Source organism: Schistocerca piceifrons, chromosome X (assembly GCF_021461385.2).
Source record: "Schistocerca piceifrons isolate TAMUIC-IGC-003096 chromosome X, iqSchPice1.1, whole genome shotgun sequence".
NCBI lineage: Eukaryota > Metazoa > Arthropoda > Insecta > Orthoptera > Acrididae > Schistocerca > Schistocerca piceifrons.
In genome coordinates, this window is record NC_060149.1 from 869,932,771 (window position 1) to 869,950,679 (window position 17,909).

Sequence of the window (17,909 nt, forward strand, 5' to 3'; positions counted from 1 at the left end):
AGACCGGTTTTAGAATCGGATGCACCAGTGCAGGTTTCCTGTATCCCTTGGACCTTCACATTGACCATGAAACAAAGAAATAGAATCGGGATAGAATAAAAATGAACAATGCTGACTTAAGTACAAGGAGAGTGAATCTTCTAAGAGTTTGTGCTTTTAGCGGCTCCTGGGAGACCAGTATTAGATTCCGATGCACCAATGCAGGTTCACTCTATCCCTTGGACCTTCACATTGACCATGAAGCACAGAAATTACATCGGGATGAACACAAAAGGCACAATGCCGACTTAAGTACAAGAAAAGTGAATCTTCAAAGATTTGGTGCTTTCAGCGGCTGCTGAGAATCCAGTATTACATTTCGTTGCATCAGTGCGGGTTTACTGTATCCCTTGGACCTTCACTTTGACCATGAAACACAGAATTTGCATCGGGATTGAATACAAAGTGGACAATGACGACTTAAGTACAAGAAGAGTGAATCTTCTAAGAGTTTGTGTTTTGAGCGGCTCCTGGGAGACCGATTTTAGAATCGGATGCACCAGTGCAGGTTTATTGTATCCCTTTGACCTTCACATTGACCATGGAACACAGAAATTGCATCGGGATTGAATACAAAGGCACAATTCCAACTAAAGTACAGGAAAAGTGAATCTTTGAAGAGTTTGTGCTTTGGGCGGCTCAAGGGAGACCGGTATTAAATTCAGAAGCATCAGCGCAGGTTTACTGTTTCCCTGGGACCTTCAAATTGACCATGACACACAAAAATTGCATCGGGATTGAACACAAAATGCACAATGCCGACTTAAGTACAAGAAGAGTGAATCTTCTATGAGTCTGTGCTTTGGACGGCTAATGCGAGACCAGTATTAGATTCCGATACACCAGTGCAGGACTACACTATCCCTCGGAGCTTCACATTGACCTAGAAACACAGAAATTACATCGGGATTGAATACAAAGTGCACAATGACGACTTAAGTACAAGAAGAGTGAATCTTCTAACAGTTTGTGCTTTGATCGGCTGCTGGGAGACAAGTATTAGATTCCGATGCACCAGTGCAGGGCTACTGTATCCCTTGGACCTTCACATTGACCATGAAACACAGAAATTGCATTGGAATTGAATAGAAGAGGAAAATGCGGAATTTAGTATAAGAAGAGTGAATCTTCTAAGAGTTTGTGTTTTGAGAGACTCCTGGGAAACCAGTTTTAGATCCCGATGCACCAGTCCACATTCACTGTAACCCTTGGAACTTCAAATTGACCATGAAACACAGAAATTACATCGGGATGAATACAGAGGGCACATTGCCGACTTAAGTACAAGAAGGGTGTAACATCTAAGAGTTTGTGCTTTGAGCGGCTCCTAGGAGAAAAGTATTAGATTCCGGTGCACCAGTGCAGGTTTACTGTATTCCTTGGACCGTCACATTGTCCATGAAAGACACAAATTGCATCGCGATTGATTACAATTGGCACAATGCCGACTTAAGTGCAAGATGAGTGAGTCTTCTAAGAGTTTGTGTTTTGAGCGGCTCCTGGGAGACCGGTTTTAGAATCGGATGCACCAGTGCAGGTTTCTTGTATCCCTTGGGCCTTCACATTGACCATGAAACAAAGAAATTGAATCGGGATAGAATAAAAATGCACAATGCTGACTTAAGTGCAAGGAGAGTGAATCTTCTAATAGTCTGTGCTTTGGACGGCTCCTGCGAGACCAGTATTAGATTCCGATGCACCAGTGCAGGTTTACACTATCCCTCGGACCTTCACATTGACCATGAAACACAGGAATTCCATCGGGATTGAATACAAAAGGCACAATTTCAACTAAAGTACAAGAAAAGTGAATCTTCATAGAGTTTGTGCTTTGGGCGGCTCCAGGTTACCGGTATTTGATTCAGATGCATCAATGCAGGTTTATTGTATCCCTTGGACCTTCAAATTGACCATGAAACAATTAAATTGCATTGGGATTGAATACAAAATGCACAACGCCAACTTAAGTACAAGAAGAGTGGATCTTCTAAGGGTTTGTGTTTTGAGAGGCACCTGGGAAACCAGTTTTAGATTACGATGCACCAGTGCAGGTATACTTTAACAATTGGAACTTCACATTGACCATGAAACACAGAAATTACATCGGGATGAATACAAAAGGCACAATGCCGACTTAAGTACAAGAAGAGTGAATCTTCATAGATTTGGTGTTTTCAGCGGCTGCTGGGAAACCAGTATTACATTCCGATGCATCAGTGCAGGTTCACTGCATCGCTTGGACCTTCACATTGACCATGAAACACAGAAATTGCATCGGGATTGAATACAAAGGCACAATTCCAACTAAAGTACAAGAAGAGTGAATCTTCGAAGAGTTTGTGCTTTGGGCGGCTCCAGGGTGACGGTATTACATTCAGATGCATCAGTGCAGGTTTACTGATTCCCTGGGATCTTCTAATTGACCATGACACACAGAAATTGCATCGGTATTGAACACAAATTGCACAATGCCGGCTTAAATACAAGATGAATGAATCTTCTAAGAGTTTGTGCTTTGGATGGCACCTGCGAGACCAGTATTACATTCCGATGCACCTGTGCAGTTTTACTGTATTCTTTGGACGTTCACATTGGCCATGAAACACAGAAATTGCATCGGGATTGAATACAAAAGTACAATGCCGACATAAGTACAAGAATAGTGAATCATCAAATAAGTTTTGCTTTGAGCGGCTCCTTGGAGACCAGTATTAGATTCCGATGCACCAGTGCAGGTTTACTGTATTCCTTGGACACTCACATTGACCATGAAACACAGAAATTACAACGGGATCGAATACAAAAAACACAATGCTGACTTAAGTACAAGAAGAGTCAATCTTCAAAGATTTGATGATTTGAGCGGCTCCTGGGAGGCCAGTATAACATTCCGATGGATCAGTGCAGCTTTACTGTATTCCTTGGACCGTCATATTGACCAAGAAAGACTGAAATTGCATCGCGATTGATTACATTTGGCACAATGCTGACTTAAGTACAAGAAGAGTGAATCTTCTAAGAGTTTGTGCTTTGGACGGCTTCTGGGAGACCGGTTTTAGAATCCGATGCACCAGTGCAGGTTTCCTGTATCCCTTGGACCTTCATATTGACCATGAAACTAAGAAATTGAAACGGGATAGAGTAAAAATTGCACAATGCCGACTTAAGTACAAGGAGAGTGAGTCTTCCTAGAGTTTATGCTTTGTGCCGCTCCTGGGAGACCAGTATTAGATTCCGATGCACCAATCCAGGTTTACTCTATCCCTTGACCCTTCACATTTACCATGTAACACAGGAATTGCATCGGGATTGAATACATAAGGCACAATGCCGACTTAAGTACAAGAAGAGTGAAACATCTAAGAGTTTGTGCTTTGAGCGGCTGCTGGGAGACCAGTCTTAGATTCCGATGCACCAATGCAGGGATACTGTATCCCTTGGACCTTCACATTGACCATGAAACACAGAAATTGCATGGGGATTGAATACATAAGGCACAAAAATCCGTCTTATGTTTAAGAAGAGTGAAACATCTAAGACTTTGTGCTTTGAGCGGCTGCTGGGAGACCATGGTTAGATTCCGATCCACCAGTGCAGGTTTACTGTATCCCTTGGACCTTCACATTGACCATGAAACACAGAAACTGCATCGGGATTGCATAAAAACAGCACAATGCCCCCTTCAGTACAAGAAGTGTGAATCTTCTAAGAGTTAGTTTTTTGAGTGGCTCCTGGGAGACAAGTATTAGATTCCGATTCAACAGTACAGGTTTACTGTATCCCTTGGACCTTCACATTGACCATTAAACACAGAAATAACATCGGAACTTAATACTAGTGGGCAATACCGACATAAGTACAAGACAAGTGAATCTCCTAAGAGTTTGTGTTTTTGAGTGGCTCCTGGGAAACCAGTTTAAATTCCGATGCAATAGTGCAGGTATACTGTCACCATTGGACCTTCACATTCACCATGAAACACAGATATTGCATCGGGATTGAATACAAAAGTACTATGGCGACTTAGGTACAAGAAGAGTTATTCTTTAAAGACGTTTTGCTTTGAGCGGCTCCTGGGCGACCAGTATTAGATTCCGATGCGCCAGTGCAGGTTTACTGTATTCGTTGGCCTTTCACATTGACCATGAAACACAGAAATTGCATCGGGATTGATTACAATTGCCACACTGCCGACTTAAGTACAAGAAGAGTGAATCTTCCAAATGTTTGTGATTTGAGTGGCTAGTGGGAGACCGGTATTAGAATCCGATCCACCAGTGCAGGTTTCCTGTATCCCTTGGCGTTCACATTGACCATGAAACAAGGAACTGGAATCGGGATAGAATACAAAAGGCAGAATGCCGTCTTAAGTACAAGAAGAGTGAACCTTCTAAGAGTTTGGGTCCTGAGCGGCTCCTGGGAGACCAGTATTAGATTCCGATGCACCAGAGCAGGTTTACACTATCCCTCGGACCTTCACATTCACCATGAAACACAGGAATTCCATCGGGATTGAATACATAAGGCACAAATTCAACTAAAGTACAAGAAGAGTGAATCTTCGAAGAGTTAGTGCTTTGGGCGGCTCCAGGGAGACCGGTATTAGATTCAGATGCATCAGTGCAGGTTTATTGTATCCCTTGGACCTTCAAAATGACCATGAAAGACTTAAATTGCATTGGGATTGAATAAAAAATCCACAATGCCAACTTAAGTACAAGAAAAGAGAATCTTCAAAGGGTTTATGCTTTGAACGGCTCTTGCGAGACCTGTATTAGATTCCGATGCACCAGTGCATGTTTACTGTATCCCTTGGACCTTCACATTGACCCAGAAACACAGATATTACATCGGGATTGAATACAAAGGGCACAATGACGACTTAAGTACAAGAAGAGTGAATCTTCTAACAGTTTGTGCTTTGATCGGCTGCTGGGAGACCAGTACTAGATTCCGATGCACCAGTGCAGGGATACTGTATCCCTTGGAACTTCACATTGACCATGAAACACAGAAATTGCATGGGGACTGAATTCGTAAGGAACAATGCCGACTTAAGTACAAGAAGAGTGAAACATCTAAGAGTTTGTGCTTTGAGCGGCTGCTGGGAGACCAGGGTTGGATTCCGATGCACCAGTGCAGGTTTACTGTATTCCTTGGACCGTCACATTGACCATGAAACACAGAAATTACATCGGGATGAATACAAAAGGCACAATGCCGACTTAAGTACAAGAAGAGTGAGTCTTCAAAGATTTGGTGCTTTCAGCGGCTGCTGGGAAACCAGTATAAAATGTCGATGCATCAGTGCGGGTTTACTGTATCCCTCGGACCTTCACATTGACCATGAAACACAGAAATTGCATCGGGATTGGATACAAAGTGCACAATGACGCCTTAAGTACAAGAAGAGTGAATCTTCTAACAGTTTGTGCTTTGATCGACTGCTGGGAGACCAGTATTAGGTTCCGATGCACCAGTGCAGGGATACTGTATTCCTTGGACCTTCACATTGACCATGAAACACAGAAATTGCATGGGGATTGAATACATAAGGCACAATGACGACTTAAGTACAAGAAGAGTGAAACATCTAAGAGTTTGTGCTTTGAGCGGCTGCTGGGAGACCAGTCTTAGATTCCGATGCACCAATGCAGGGATACTGTATCCCTTGGACCTTCACATTGACCATGAAACACAGAAATTGCATGGGGATTGAATACATAAGGCACAAAGCCGTCTTATGTTTAAGAAGAGTGAAACATCTAAGACTTTGTGCTTTGAGCGGCTGCTGGGAGACCATGGTTAGATTCCGATGCACCAGTGCAGGTTTACTGTATCCCTTGGACCTTCACATTGACCATGAAACACAGAAACTGCATCGGGATTGCATAAAAACGGCACAATGCCCCCTTAAGTACAAGAAATGTGAATCTTCTAAGAGTTAGTTTTTTGAGTGGCTCCTGGGAGACAAGTATTAGATTCCGATTCAGCAGTACAGGTTTACTGTATCCCTTGGACCTTCACATTGACCATTAAACACAGAAATAGCATCGGAACTTAATACTAGTGGGCAATACCGACTTAAGTACAAGAAGAGTGAATCTCCTAAGAGTTTGTGTTTTTGAGTGGCTCCTGGGAAACCAGTTTAAATTCCGATGCAATAGTGCAGGTATACTGTCACCATTGGACCTTCACATTCACCATGAAACACAGATATTGCATCGGGATTGAATACAAAAGTACTATGGCGACTTAGGTACAAGAAGAGTTATTCTTTAAAGACGTTTTGCTTTGAGCGGCTCCTGGGCGACCAGTATTAGATTCCGATGCGCCAGTGCAGGTTTACTGTATTCGTTGGCCTTTCACATTGACCATGAAACACAGAAATTGCATCGGGATTGATTACAATTGCCACACTGCCGACTTAAGTACAAGAAGAGTGAATCTTCCAAATGTTTGTGATTTGAGTGGCTAGTGGGAGACCGGTATTAGAATCCGATCCACCAGTGCAGGTTTCCTGTATCCCTTGGCGTTCACATTGACCATGAAACAAGGAAATGGAATCGGGATAGAATACAAAAGGCAGAATGCCGTCTTAAGTACAAGAAGAGTGAACCTTCTAAGAGTTTGGGTCCTGAGCGGCTCCTGGGAGACCAGTATTAGATTCCGATGCACCAGTGCAGGTTTACACTACCCCTCGGACCTTCACAATCACCATGAAACACAGGAATTCCATCGGGATTGAATACATAAGGCACAATTTCAACTAAAGTACAAGAAGAGTGAATCTTCGAAGAGTTAGTGCTTTGGGCGGCTCCAGGGAGACCGGTATTAGATTCAGATGCATCAGTGCAGGTTTATTGTATCCCTTGGACCTTCAAAATGACCATGAAAGACTTAAATTGCATTGGGATTGAATAAAAAATCCACAATGCCAACTTAAGTACAAGAAGAGAGAATCTTCTAAGGGTTTGTGCTTTGAACGGCTCTTGCGAGACCTGTATTAGATTCCGATGCACCAGTGCATGTTTACTGTATCCCTTGGACCTTCACATTGACCCAGAAACACAGATATTACATCGGGATTGAATACAAAGTGCACAATGACGACTTAAGTACAAGAAGAGTGAATCTTCTAACAGTTTGTGTTTGATCGGCTGCTGGGAGACCAGTACTAGATTCCGATGCACCAGTGCAGGGATACTGTATCTCTTGGACCTTCACATTGACGACGAAACACAGAAATTGCATGGGGATTGAATTCGTAAGGAACAATGCCGACTTAAGTACAAGAAGATTGAAACATCTAAGAGTTTGTGCTTTGAGCGGCTGCTGGGAGACCAGGGTTGGATTCCGATGCACCGGTGCAGGTTTACTGTATTCCTTGGACCGTCACATTGACCATGACAGACACAAATTGCATCGCGATTGATTACAATTGGCACAATGCCGACTTAAGTACAAGAAGAGTGAATCTTCTAAGAGTTTGTGCTTTGGGCTGCTCCTTGGAGACCGGTTTTAGAATCGGATGCACCAGTGCAGGTTTCCTGTATCCTTTGGACCTTCGCATTGACCATGAAACAAAGAAACTGAGTCGGGATAGAATAAAAAATGCACAATGCCGACTTAAGTTCAAGGAGATTGAATCTTCTAAGATTTTGTGTTTTGAGCGGCTCCTGGGAGACCAGTATTAGATTCCGATGCATCAAAGCAGGTTTACTGTATCCCTTGTACCTTCACATTGACCATAAAACACAGAAATTGCATCGGGATTGAGTACAAAAGGCATAATGCCGACTAAAGTACAAGCGGAGTGTATCTTCTAAGAGTTAGTGTGTTGAGCGGCTCCTGGGAGACCAGTATTAGATTCCGATGCACCGATACAGGTTAACTGTATCCCTTGGACCATCACATTAACCATGAAACACAGAAACTGCATCGGGACTAAATGCAAGAGGAGAATGCTGCCTTAAGTACAAGAAGAGTGAATATTCTAAGATTTTGTGCTTTGAGCGGCTCCTGGAGACCAGTATGAGATTCCAATGCATCAGTGCAGGTTTTCTGTATGCCTTGGACCTTCACATTGACCATGAAACACAGAAATTGCATCAGGACTGATTACAAGACGACAATGCCGAATTAAGTACTAGAAGAGTGAATCTTCCAAGAGTTTGTGCTTTTGAGCAGCTCCTGGGAAACCAGTTTTCGATTCCGATGCACCAAGGCAGGTTTACTGTATCCTTTGGACCTTCACATTGACCATGAAACAAAGAAATTGAATCGGGATGGAATAAAAATTGCACAATGGCGACTTAAGTTCAAGGAGAGTGAATCTTCTAAGAGTATGTGCTTTGAGCGGCTCCTGGGAGACCATTATTAGATTTTGATGCACCAGTGCAGGTTTACTCTATCCCTTGGACCTTCACATTGACCATGAAACACAGGAATTGGATCGGGATTGAATACAAAAGGCACAGTGCCGACTTAAGTACAAGAATAGTGAATCTTCTAAGAAGTTTTGCTTTGAGTGGCTCCTGGGAGACCAGTATTAGATTCCGATGCATTAGGGCAGGTTTACTGTATCCCTTGGACCTTCACATTGACCATGAAACATAGAAATTGAATCACGTTTGAATACAAAAAATTCCTAATGCCGACTTAAGTACAAGAAGAGTGAATCTTCTAAGAGTTAGTGCTTTGAGAGGCTCCTGGGAGACCAGTATTAGATTCCGCTGCATTGGTACACGTTTACTGTATCCCTTGGACCATCACATTGACCATGAAACACAGAATTTGCATCGGGACTGAATATTAGAGGACAATGCCGACTTCAGTACAAGAAGAGTGAATCTTCTAAGAGTCAGTGTTTTGAGCGGCTCCTGGGAGACCAGTATTGGATTCCCATGCGCCAGTACAGATTTACTGCATCCCTTGGACCATCATATTGACCATGAAACACAGAAATTGCATCGGAACTGAATACAAGAAAACAATGCCGAATTATGTACAAGAAGAGTGAATCTTCTAAGAGTTTGTGTCTTGAGAGGCTCCTGGGAAACCAGGTTTAGATTCCGATGCACCAGTGCAGGTTTACTGTAACCCTTGGACTTTCACATTGACCATGAAACACGGAAATTAAATCGGAATGAATACAAAAGTCACAATGCCGACTTAAATACAAGAAGAGTGAATCTTCAGAGATTTAGTGTTTTCAGCGGCTGCTGGGTGACCTGTATTCCATTCCGATGCATCAGTGCGGGTTTACTGTATCCCTTGGACATTCACATTGACCATGAAACACAGAAATTGCATCGGGATTGAATACAAAGTAACAATTCCAACTAAAGTACAAGAAGAGTGATTCTTAGATGAGTTTGTGCTTTGGGTGGCTCCAGGCAGACCGGTATTAGATTCAAATATATCAGTGCAGGTTTACTGTTTCCCTGGGACCTTCAAATTGACCATGACACACAGAAATTGCATCGGGATTGAACACAAAATGCACAATGCCGACTTATGTACCAGAAGAGTGAATCTTCTAAGAGTTGGTGTTTGGACGGCTCCTGCGAGACCAGTATTAGATTCCGATGCACCAGTGCAGGTTTACTGTATCCCTTGGACCTTCACATTGACCATGAAACACAGTAATTGCATCGGGATTGAATTCAAAAGTACAATGCCGACTTAGGTACAATATGAGTGAATCTTCAAAGAAGTTTTGCTTTGAGCGGCTCCTGGGAGACCAGCATTAGATTCCGATGCACCACTGCAGGTTCGCTCAATCCCTTGGACCTTCACATTGACCATGAAACACAATAATTGCATCGGGATTGAATACTAAAGGCACAATGCGGACTGAAGTACAAGAATAGTAAATCTCCTAAGAAGTTTTGCTTTGAGCGGCTACTGGTAGACCAGGATTAGATTCCGATGCATCAGAGCAAGTTTACTGTATGCCTTGGACCTTCACATTGACCATGAAACACAGAAATTACATCGGAATAAATACAAAAGGCACAATGCCGACCTAAGTACAAGATCAGTGAATCTTAAAGGATTTGGTGCTTTCAGCGGCTGCTGGGAATCCAGTATTACATTTCGATGCATCAGTGCGGGTTTACTGTATCCCTTGGACCGTCACATTGACCATGAAACACAGAAATTGCCTCGGGATTGAATACAAAGTGCACAATGACGACTTAAGTACAAGAAGAGTGAATCTTCTAAGAGATTGTGCTTTGAGCGGCTCCTGGGAGACCGGCTTTAGAATCGGATGCGCCAGTGCAGGTTTCCTGTATCCCTTTACCCTCACATTGACCATGAAACACAGAAATTGCATCGTGATTGAATACGAAAGCACAATTCCAACTAAAGTACAAGAAAAGTGAATCTTCGAAGAGTTTGTGCTTTGGGCGGGTCAAGGGAGACCGGTAGTAAATTCAGATCCATCAGCGCATGTTTACTGTTTCCCTGGGACCTTCAAATTGACCATGACACACAGAAATTGCATCGGGATTGAACACAAAAGGCACAATGCCGACTGAAGTACAAGAATAGTAAATCTCTTAAGAAGTTTTGCTTTGAGTGGCTACTCGTAGACCAGGATTAGATTCTGATGCATCAGAGCAAGTTTACTGTATCCCTTGGACCTTCACATTGACCATGAAACACAGAAATTGCATCGGGATGAATACAAATGGTACAATGCCGACTTAAGTACAAGAAGAGTGAATCTTCAAAGATTTGGTGCCTTCAGCGGCTGCTGGGAAACCAGTATAAAATGTCGATGCATCAGTGCGGGTTTAATGTATCCCTCGGACCTTCACATTGACCATGAAACACAGAAATTGCATCGGGATTGGATACAAAGTGCACAATGACGCCTTAAGTACAAGAAGAGTGAATCTTCTAACAGTTTGTGCTTTAATCGGCTGCTGGGAGACCAGTATTAGGTTCCGATGCACCAGTGCAGGGATACTGTATTCCTTGGACCTTCACATTGACCATGAAACACAGAAATTGCATGTGGATTGAATACATAAGGCACAATGCCGACTTAAGTACAAGAAGAGTGAAACATCTAAGAGTTTGTGTTTTGAGCGGCTGCTGGGAGGCCAGTCTTAGATTCCGATGCACCAATGCAGGGATACTGTATCCCTTGGACCCTCACATTGACCATGAAACACAGAAATTGCATGGGGATTGAATACATAAGGCACAAAGCCGTCTTATGTTTAAGAAGAGTGAAACTTCTAAGACTTTGTGCTTTGAGCGGCTGCTGGGGGACCATGGTTAGATTCCGATGCACCAGTGCAGGTTTACTGTATCCCTTGGACCTTCACATTGACCATGAAACACAGAAACTGCATCGGGATTGCATAAAAACGGCACAATGCCCCCTTCAGTACAAGAAGTGTGAATCTTCTAAGAGTTAGTTTTTTGAGTGGCTCCTGGGAGACAAGTATTAGATTCCGATTCAACAGTACAGGTTTACTGTATCCCTTGGACCTTCACCTTGACCATTAAACACAGAAATAGCATCGGAACTTAATACTAGTGGGCAATACCGACTTAAGTACAAGAAGAGTGAATTTCCTAAGAGTTTGTGTTTTTCAGTGGCTCCTGGGAAACCAGTTTAAATTCCGATGCAATAGTGCAGGTATACTGTCACCATTGGACCTTCGCATTCACCATGAAACACAGATATTGCATCGGGATTGAATTCAAAAGTACTATGGCGACTTAGGTACAAGAAGAGTTATTCTTTAAAGACGTTTTGCTTTGAGCGGCTCCTGGGCGACCAGTATTAGATTCCGATGCACCAGTGCAGGTTTACTGTATTCGTTGGCCTTTCACATTGACCATGAAACACAGAAATTGCATCGGGATTGATTACAATTGCCACACTGCCGACTTAAGTACAAGAAGAGTGAATCTTCCAAATGTTTGTGATTTGAGTGGCTAGTGGGAGACCGGTATTAGAATCCGATCCACCAGTGCAGGTTTCCTGTATCCCTTGGCGTTCACATTGACCATGAAACAAGGAAATGGAATCGGGATAGAATACAAAAGGCAGAATGCCGTCTTAAGTACAAGAAGAGTGAACCTTCTAAGAGTTTGGGTCCTGAGCGGCTCCTGGGAGACCAGTATTAGATTCCGATGCACCAGTGCAGGTTTACACTATCCCTCGGACCTTCACATTCACCATGAAACACAGGAATTCCATCGGGATTGAATACATAAGGCACAATTTCAACTAAAGTACAAGAAGAGTGAATCTTCGAAGAGTTAGTGCTTTGGGCGGCTCCAGGGAGACCGGTATTAGATTCAGATGCATCAGTGCAGGTTTATTGTATCCCTTGGACCTTCAAAATGACCATGAAAGACTTAAATTGCATTGGGATTGAATAAAAAATCCACAATGCCAACTTAAGTACAAGAAGAGAGAATCTTCTAAGGGTTTGTGCTTTGAACGGCTCTTGCGAGACTTGTATTAGATTCCGATGCACCAGTGCATGTTTACTGTATCCCTTGGACCTTCACATTGACCCAGAAACACAGATATTACATCGGGATTGAATACAAAGTGCACAATGACGACTTAAGTACAAGAAGAGTGAATCTTCTAACAGTTTGTGCTTTGATCGGCTGCTGGGAGACCAGTACTAGATTCCGATGCACCAGTGCAGGGATACTGTATCCCTTGGACCTTCACATTGACGATGAAACACAGAAATTGCATGGGGATTGAATTCGTAAGGAACAATGCCGACTTAAGTACAAGAAGATTGAAACATCTAAGAGTTTGTGCTTTGAGCGGCTGCTGGGAGACCAGGGTTGGATTCCGATGCACCAGTGCAGGTTTACTGTATTCCTTGGACCGTCACATTGACCATGACAGACACAAATTGCATCGCGATTGATTACAATTGGCACAATGCCGACTTAAGTACAAGAAGAGTGAATCTTCTAAGAGTTTGTGCTTTGGGCTGCTCCTTGGAGACCGGTTTTAGAATCGGATGCACCAGTGCAGGTTTCCTGTATCCCTTGGACCTTCGCATTGACCATGAAACAAAGAAACTGAGTCGGGATAGAATAAAAAATGCACAATGCCGACTTAAGTTCAAGGAGATTGAATCTTCTAAGATTTTGTGTTTTGAGCGGCTCCTGGGAGACCAGTATTAGATTCCGATACATCAAAGCAGGTTTACTGTATCCCTTGTACCTTCACATTGACCATAAAACACAGAAATTGCATCGGGATTGAGTACAAAAGGCATAATGCCGACTAAAGTACAAGAGGAGTGTATCTTCTAAGAGTTAGTGTGTTGAGCGGCTCCTGGGAGACCAGTATTAGATTCCGATGCACCGATACAGGTTAACTGTATCCATTGGACCATCACATTGACCATGAAACACAGAAATTGCATCGGGACTAAATGCAAGAGGAGAATGCTGCCTTAAGTACAAGAAGAGTGAATCTTTTAAGAGTTAGTGCTTTGAGCGGCTCCTGGGAGACCAGTATTAGATCCGATGTACCAGTACAGGTTTACTGCATCCCTTGGACCATCACATTGACCATGAAACACAGAAATTGAATCGGAAGTGAATACAAGAGGACAATTTCGAATTAAGTACAAGAAGAGTGAATCTTCTAAGAGTTTGTGATTTGAGCGCCTCTTGGGTAACCAGTTTCTAATTCCGATGCACCAGTGAAAGTTTACCGTATCCCTTGGACATTCACATTGACCATGAAACACAGAAATTGCATCGGGATTCAATACAAAAGACACAATGCCGACTTAAGTGCAAGAAGAGTGAATATTCTAAGAATTTGTGCTTTGAGCGGCTCCTGGAGACCAGTATGAGATTCCAATGCATCAGTGCAGGTTTTCTGTATGCCTTGGACCTTCACATTGACCATGAAACACAGAAATTGCATCAGGACTGATTACAAGACGACAATGCCGAATTAAGTACTAGAAGAGTGAATCTTCTAAGAGTTTGTGCTTTTGAGCAGCTCCTGGGATACCAGTTTTCGATTCCGATGCACCAAGTCAGGTTTACTGTAACCTTTGGACCTTCACATTGACCATGTAACACAGAAATCGCACTGCGATTGAATACACAAGCACAATGTCGACTTAAGTACAAGTAGAGTGAATCTTTTAAGAGTTAGTGATTTGAGCGGCTCCTGGGAGACCAGTATTAGATTACGATGCACCAGTAAAGGTTTACTGCATCCCTTGGACCTTCACATTGACCATGAAACACAGAAATTGCATCGGGACTGAATACAAGAGGACAATACCGAGTTAAGTACAAGAAGAGTGAGTATTCTAAGAATTTGTGCTTTTGAGCGCCTCCTGGGAAGTCAGATTTAGATTCCGATGCACCAGTGAAGGTTTACTGTATCCCTTGAACATTCACATTCACCATGAAACACAGAAATTGCATCGGGATTCATTATAAAAGACACAATGCCGACTTAAGTGCAAGAAGATTGAATCTTCTAAGAGTTTGTGCTATGAGCGGTTCCTGGGAGACCGGTATTAGATTCCGATGCGTCAGTGCAGGTTTACTGTATCCCTTGGACCTTCACATTGACCATGAAACAAAGAAATTGAATCGGGATAAAATAAAAATTGCTCAATGCCTACTTAAGTAAAAGGGGAGTGAATCCTCTAACAATTTGTGCTTTAAGCGGCTCCTGGGAGACCGGTTTTAGGATCCGATGCACCAGTGCAGGTTTCCTGAATCCCATGGACCTTCACATTGACCATGAAACAAAGAAATTGAATCGGGATGGAATAAAAATTGCACAATGCCGACTTAAGTTCAAGGAGAGTGAATCTTCTAAGAGTATGTGCTTTGAGCGGCTCCTGGGAGACCAGTATTAGATTTTGATGCACCAGTGCAGGTTTACTCTATCCCTTGGACCTTCACATTGACCATGAAACACAGGAATTGGATCGGGATTGAATACAAAAGGCACAGTGCCGACTTAAGTACAAGAATAGTGAATCTTCTAAGAAGTTTTGCTTTGAGTGGCTCCTGGGAGACCAGTATTAGATTCCGATGCATTAGGGCAGGTTTACTGTATCCCTTGGACCTTCACATTGACCATGAAACATAGAAATTGAATCACGTTTGAATACAAAATATTCCTAATGCCGACTTAAGTACAAGAAGAGTGAATCTTCTAAGAGTTAGTGTTTTGAGCGGCTCCTGGGAGACCAGTATTAGATTCCGCTGCATCGGTACAGGTTTACTGTATCCCTTGGACCATCACATTGACCATGAAACACAGAATTTGCATCGGGACTGAATATTAGAGGACAATGCCGACTTCAGTACAAGAAGAGTGAGTCTTCTAAGAGTCAGTGTTTTGAGCGGCTCCTGGGAGACCAGTATTGGATTCCAATGCGCCAGTACAGATTTACTGCATCCCTTGGACCATCATATTGACCATGAAACACAGAAATTGCATCGGAACTGAATACAAGAGGACAATGCCGAATTATGTACAAGAAGAGTGAATCTTCTAAGAGTTTGTGTCTTGAGAGGCTCCTGGGAAACCAGTTTTAGATTCCGATGCACCAGTGCAGGTTTACTGTAACCCTTGGACTTTCACATTGACCATGAAACACGGAAATTAAATCGGAATGAATACAAAAGTCACAATGCCGACTTAAGTACAAGAAGAGTGAATCTCCAGAGATTTAGTGTTTTCAGCGGCTGCTGGGTGACCTGTATTACATTCCGATGCATCAGTGCGGGTTTACTGTATCCCTTGGACATTCACATTGACCATGAAACACAGAAATTGCATCGCGATTGAATACAAAGTAACAATTCCAACTAAAGTACAAGAAGAGTGATTCTTAGATGAGTTTGTGCTTTGGGCGGCTCCAGGCAGACCGGTATTAGATTCAAATGCATCAGTGCAGGTTTACTGTTTCCCTGGGACCTTCAAATTGACCATGACACACAGAAATTGCATCGGGATTGAACACAAAATGCACAATGCCGACTTATGTACCAGAAGAGTGAATCTTCTAAGAGTTGGTGTTTGGACAGCTCCTGCGAGACCAGTATTAGATTCCGATGCACCAGTGCAGGTTTACTGTATCCCTTGGACCTTCACATTGACCATGAAACACAGTAATTGCATCGGGATTGAATTCAAAAGTACAATGCCGACTTAGGTACAATATGAGTGAATCTTCAAAGAAGTTTTGCTTTGAGCGGCTCCTGGGAGACCAGTATTAGATTCCGATGCACCAGTGCAGGTTTAATGTATTCCTTGTTCCTTCACATTGACCATGAAACACAGAAATTGCATCGGGATTGATTACAAATGGCACAATGCCGACTTAAGTACAAGAAGAGTGAATCTTCCAAGAGTTTGTGCATTTGAGCGGGTCCTAGGAAACCAGTTTTGGATTGCGATGCACCAGTGCAGGTTTACTGCATCCCTTGGACACTCACATTGAATATGAAACACAGAGGTTGCATCGGAATTCTATACAAAGGGCAAAATGATCACTTAGGTGCAAGAAGAATGAATCTTTTAAGGGTTAGTAATTTGATCGGCTGCTGGGAGACCAGTATTAGATTTTGTTTCACCAGTGCAGGGATACTGTATCCCTTCGACCTTCACATTGACCATCAAACACAGGAATTGCATCGGGATTGCATTCAAATGGCACAATGCCGACCTAAGTACAAGAAGTGTGAAACTTCTAAGAGTTTGTGCCTTGAGCGGTTCCTGGGAGTCCGGTTTTAGTATCGGATGCACCAGTGCAGGTTTCCTGTATCCCTTGGACCTTCACATTGATCATGAAACAAAGAAATTGAATCGGGATAGAATAAAAAATGCACAATGGCGACTCAAGCACAAGGAGAGGGAATCTTCTAAGGGTTTGTGCTTTGAGAGGCACCTGGGAAACCAGTTTTAGATTCTGATGCACCAGTGCTGGTTACCTGTAATCCTTGGAACTTCACATTCACTATGAAACACAGAAATTACATCGGGATTAATACAAAAGGCACAATGCCGACTTAAGTACAAGATGAGTGAATCTTCAAAGATTTGGTATTTCTAGCGGCTGCTGACAGACCAGTATTACTTTCCGATGCATCAGTGTGTGTTTACTGTATACCTTGGACCTTCACATTCACCATGAAACACAGAAATTGCTTCGGGATTGATTACAATAGCCACATTGCCGACTTAAGTACAAGAAGAGTTAGTCTTCTAAGAGTCTGTGATTTGAGCGGCTCCTGGGAGACCGGTTTTAGAAGCCCATGCACCAGTGCAGGTTTCCTGTATCCCATGGACCTTCACATTGACTATGAAACACAGAAATTGCATCGGGACTGAATACAAGAGGACAATGCCGAATTAAGTACAAGAAGAGTGAATCTTCGAAGAGTTTGACTTTTGAGCGGCTCCAGGGAGACCGGTATTAGATTCATATGCATCAGTGCAGGTTTACTGTATCTCTGGGACCTTCGAACTGACCATGAAACACAGAAATTGCATCGGGATTGAACACAAAATGCACAATGCCCACTTAAGTATAAGAAGAGTGATTCTTCTACGAAGTTTCTGCTTTGGGCGGCTCCTGGGAGACTGGTATTAGATACAGATGCGTCAGTGCAGGTTCACTGTATCCGTTGGACCTTCAAATAGACCACAAAACACAGAAATTGCAACGGGATTGAATACAAAACCACAATTCCTACTAAACTGCAAGGTGAGTGAATCTTCTAAAAATTTGTGCTTTGGTCGGCCCCTGGGAGACCGGTATTAGATTCACATGCACCTATGCAGGTTTACTGTATCACTTGGACTTTCAAAT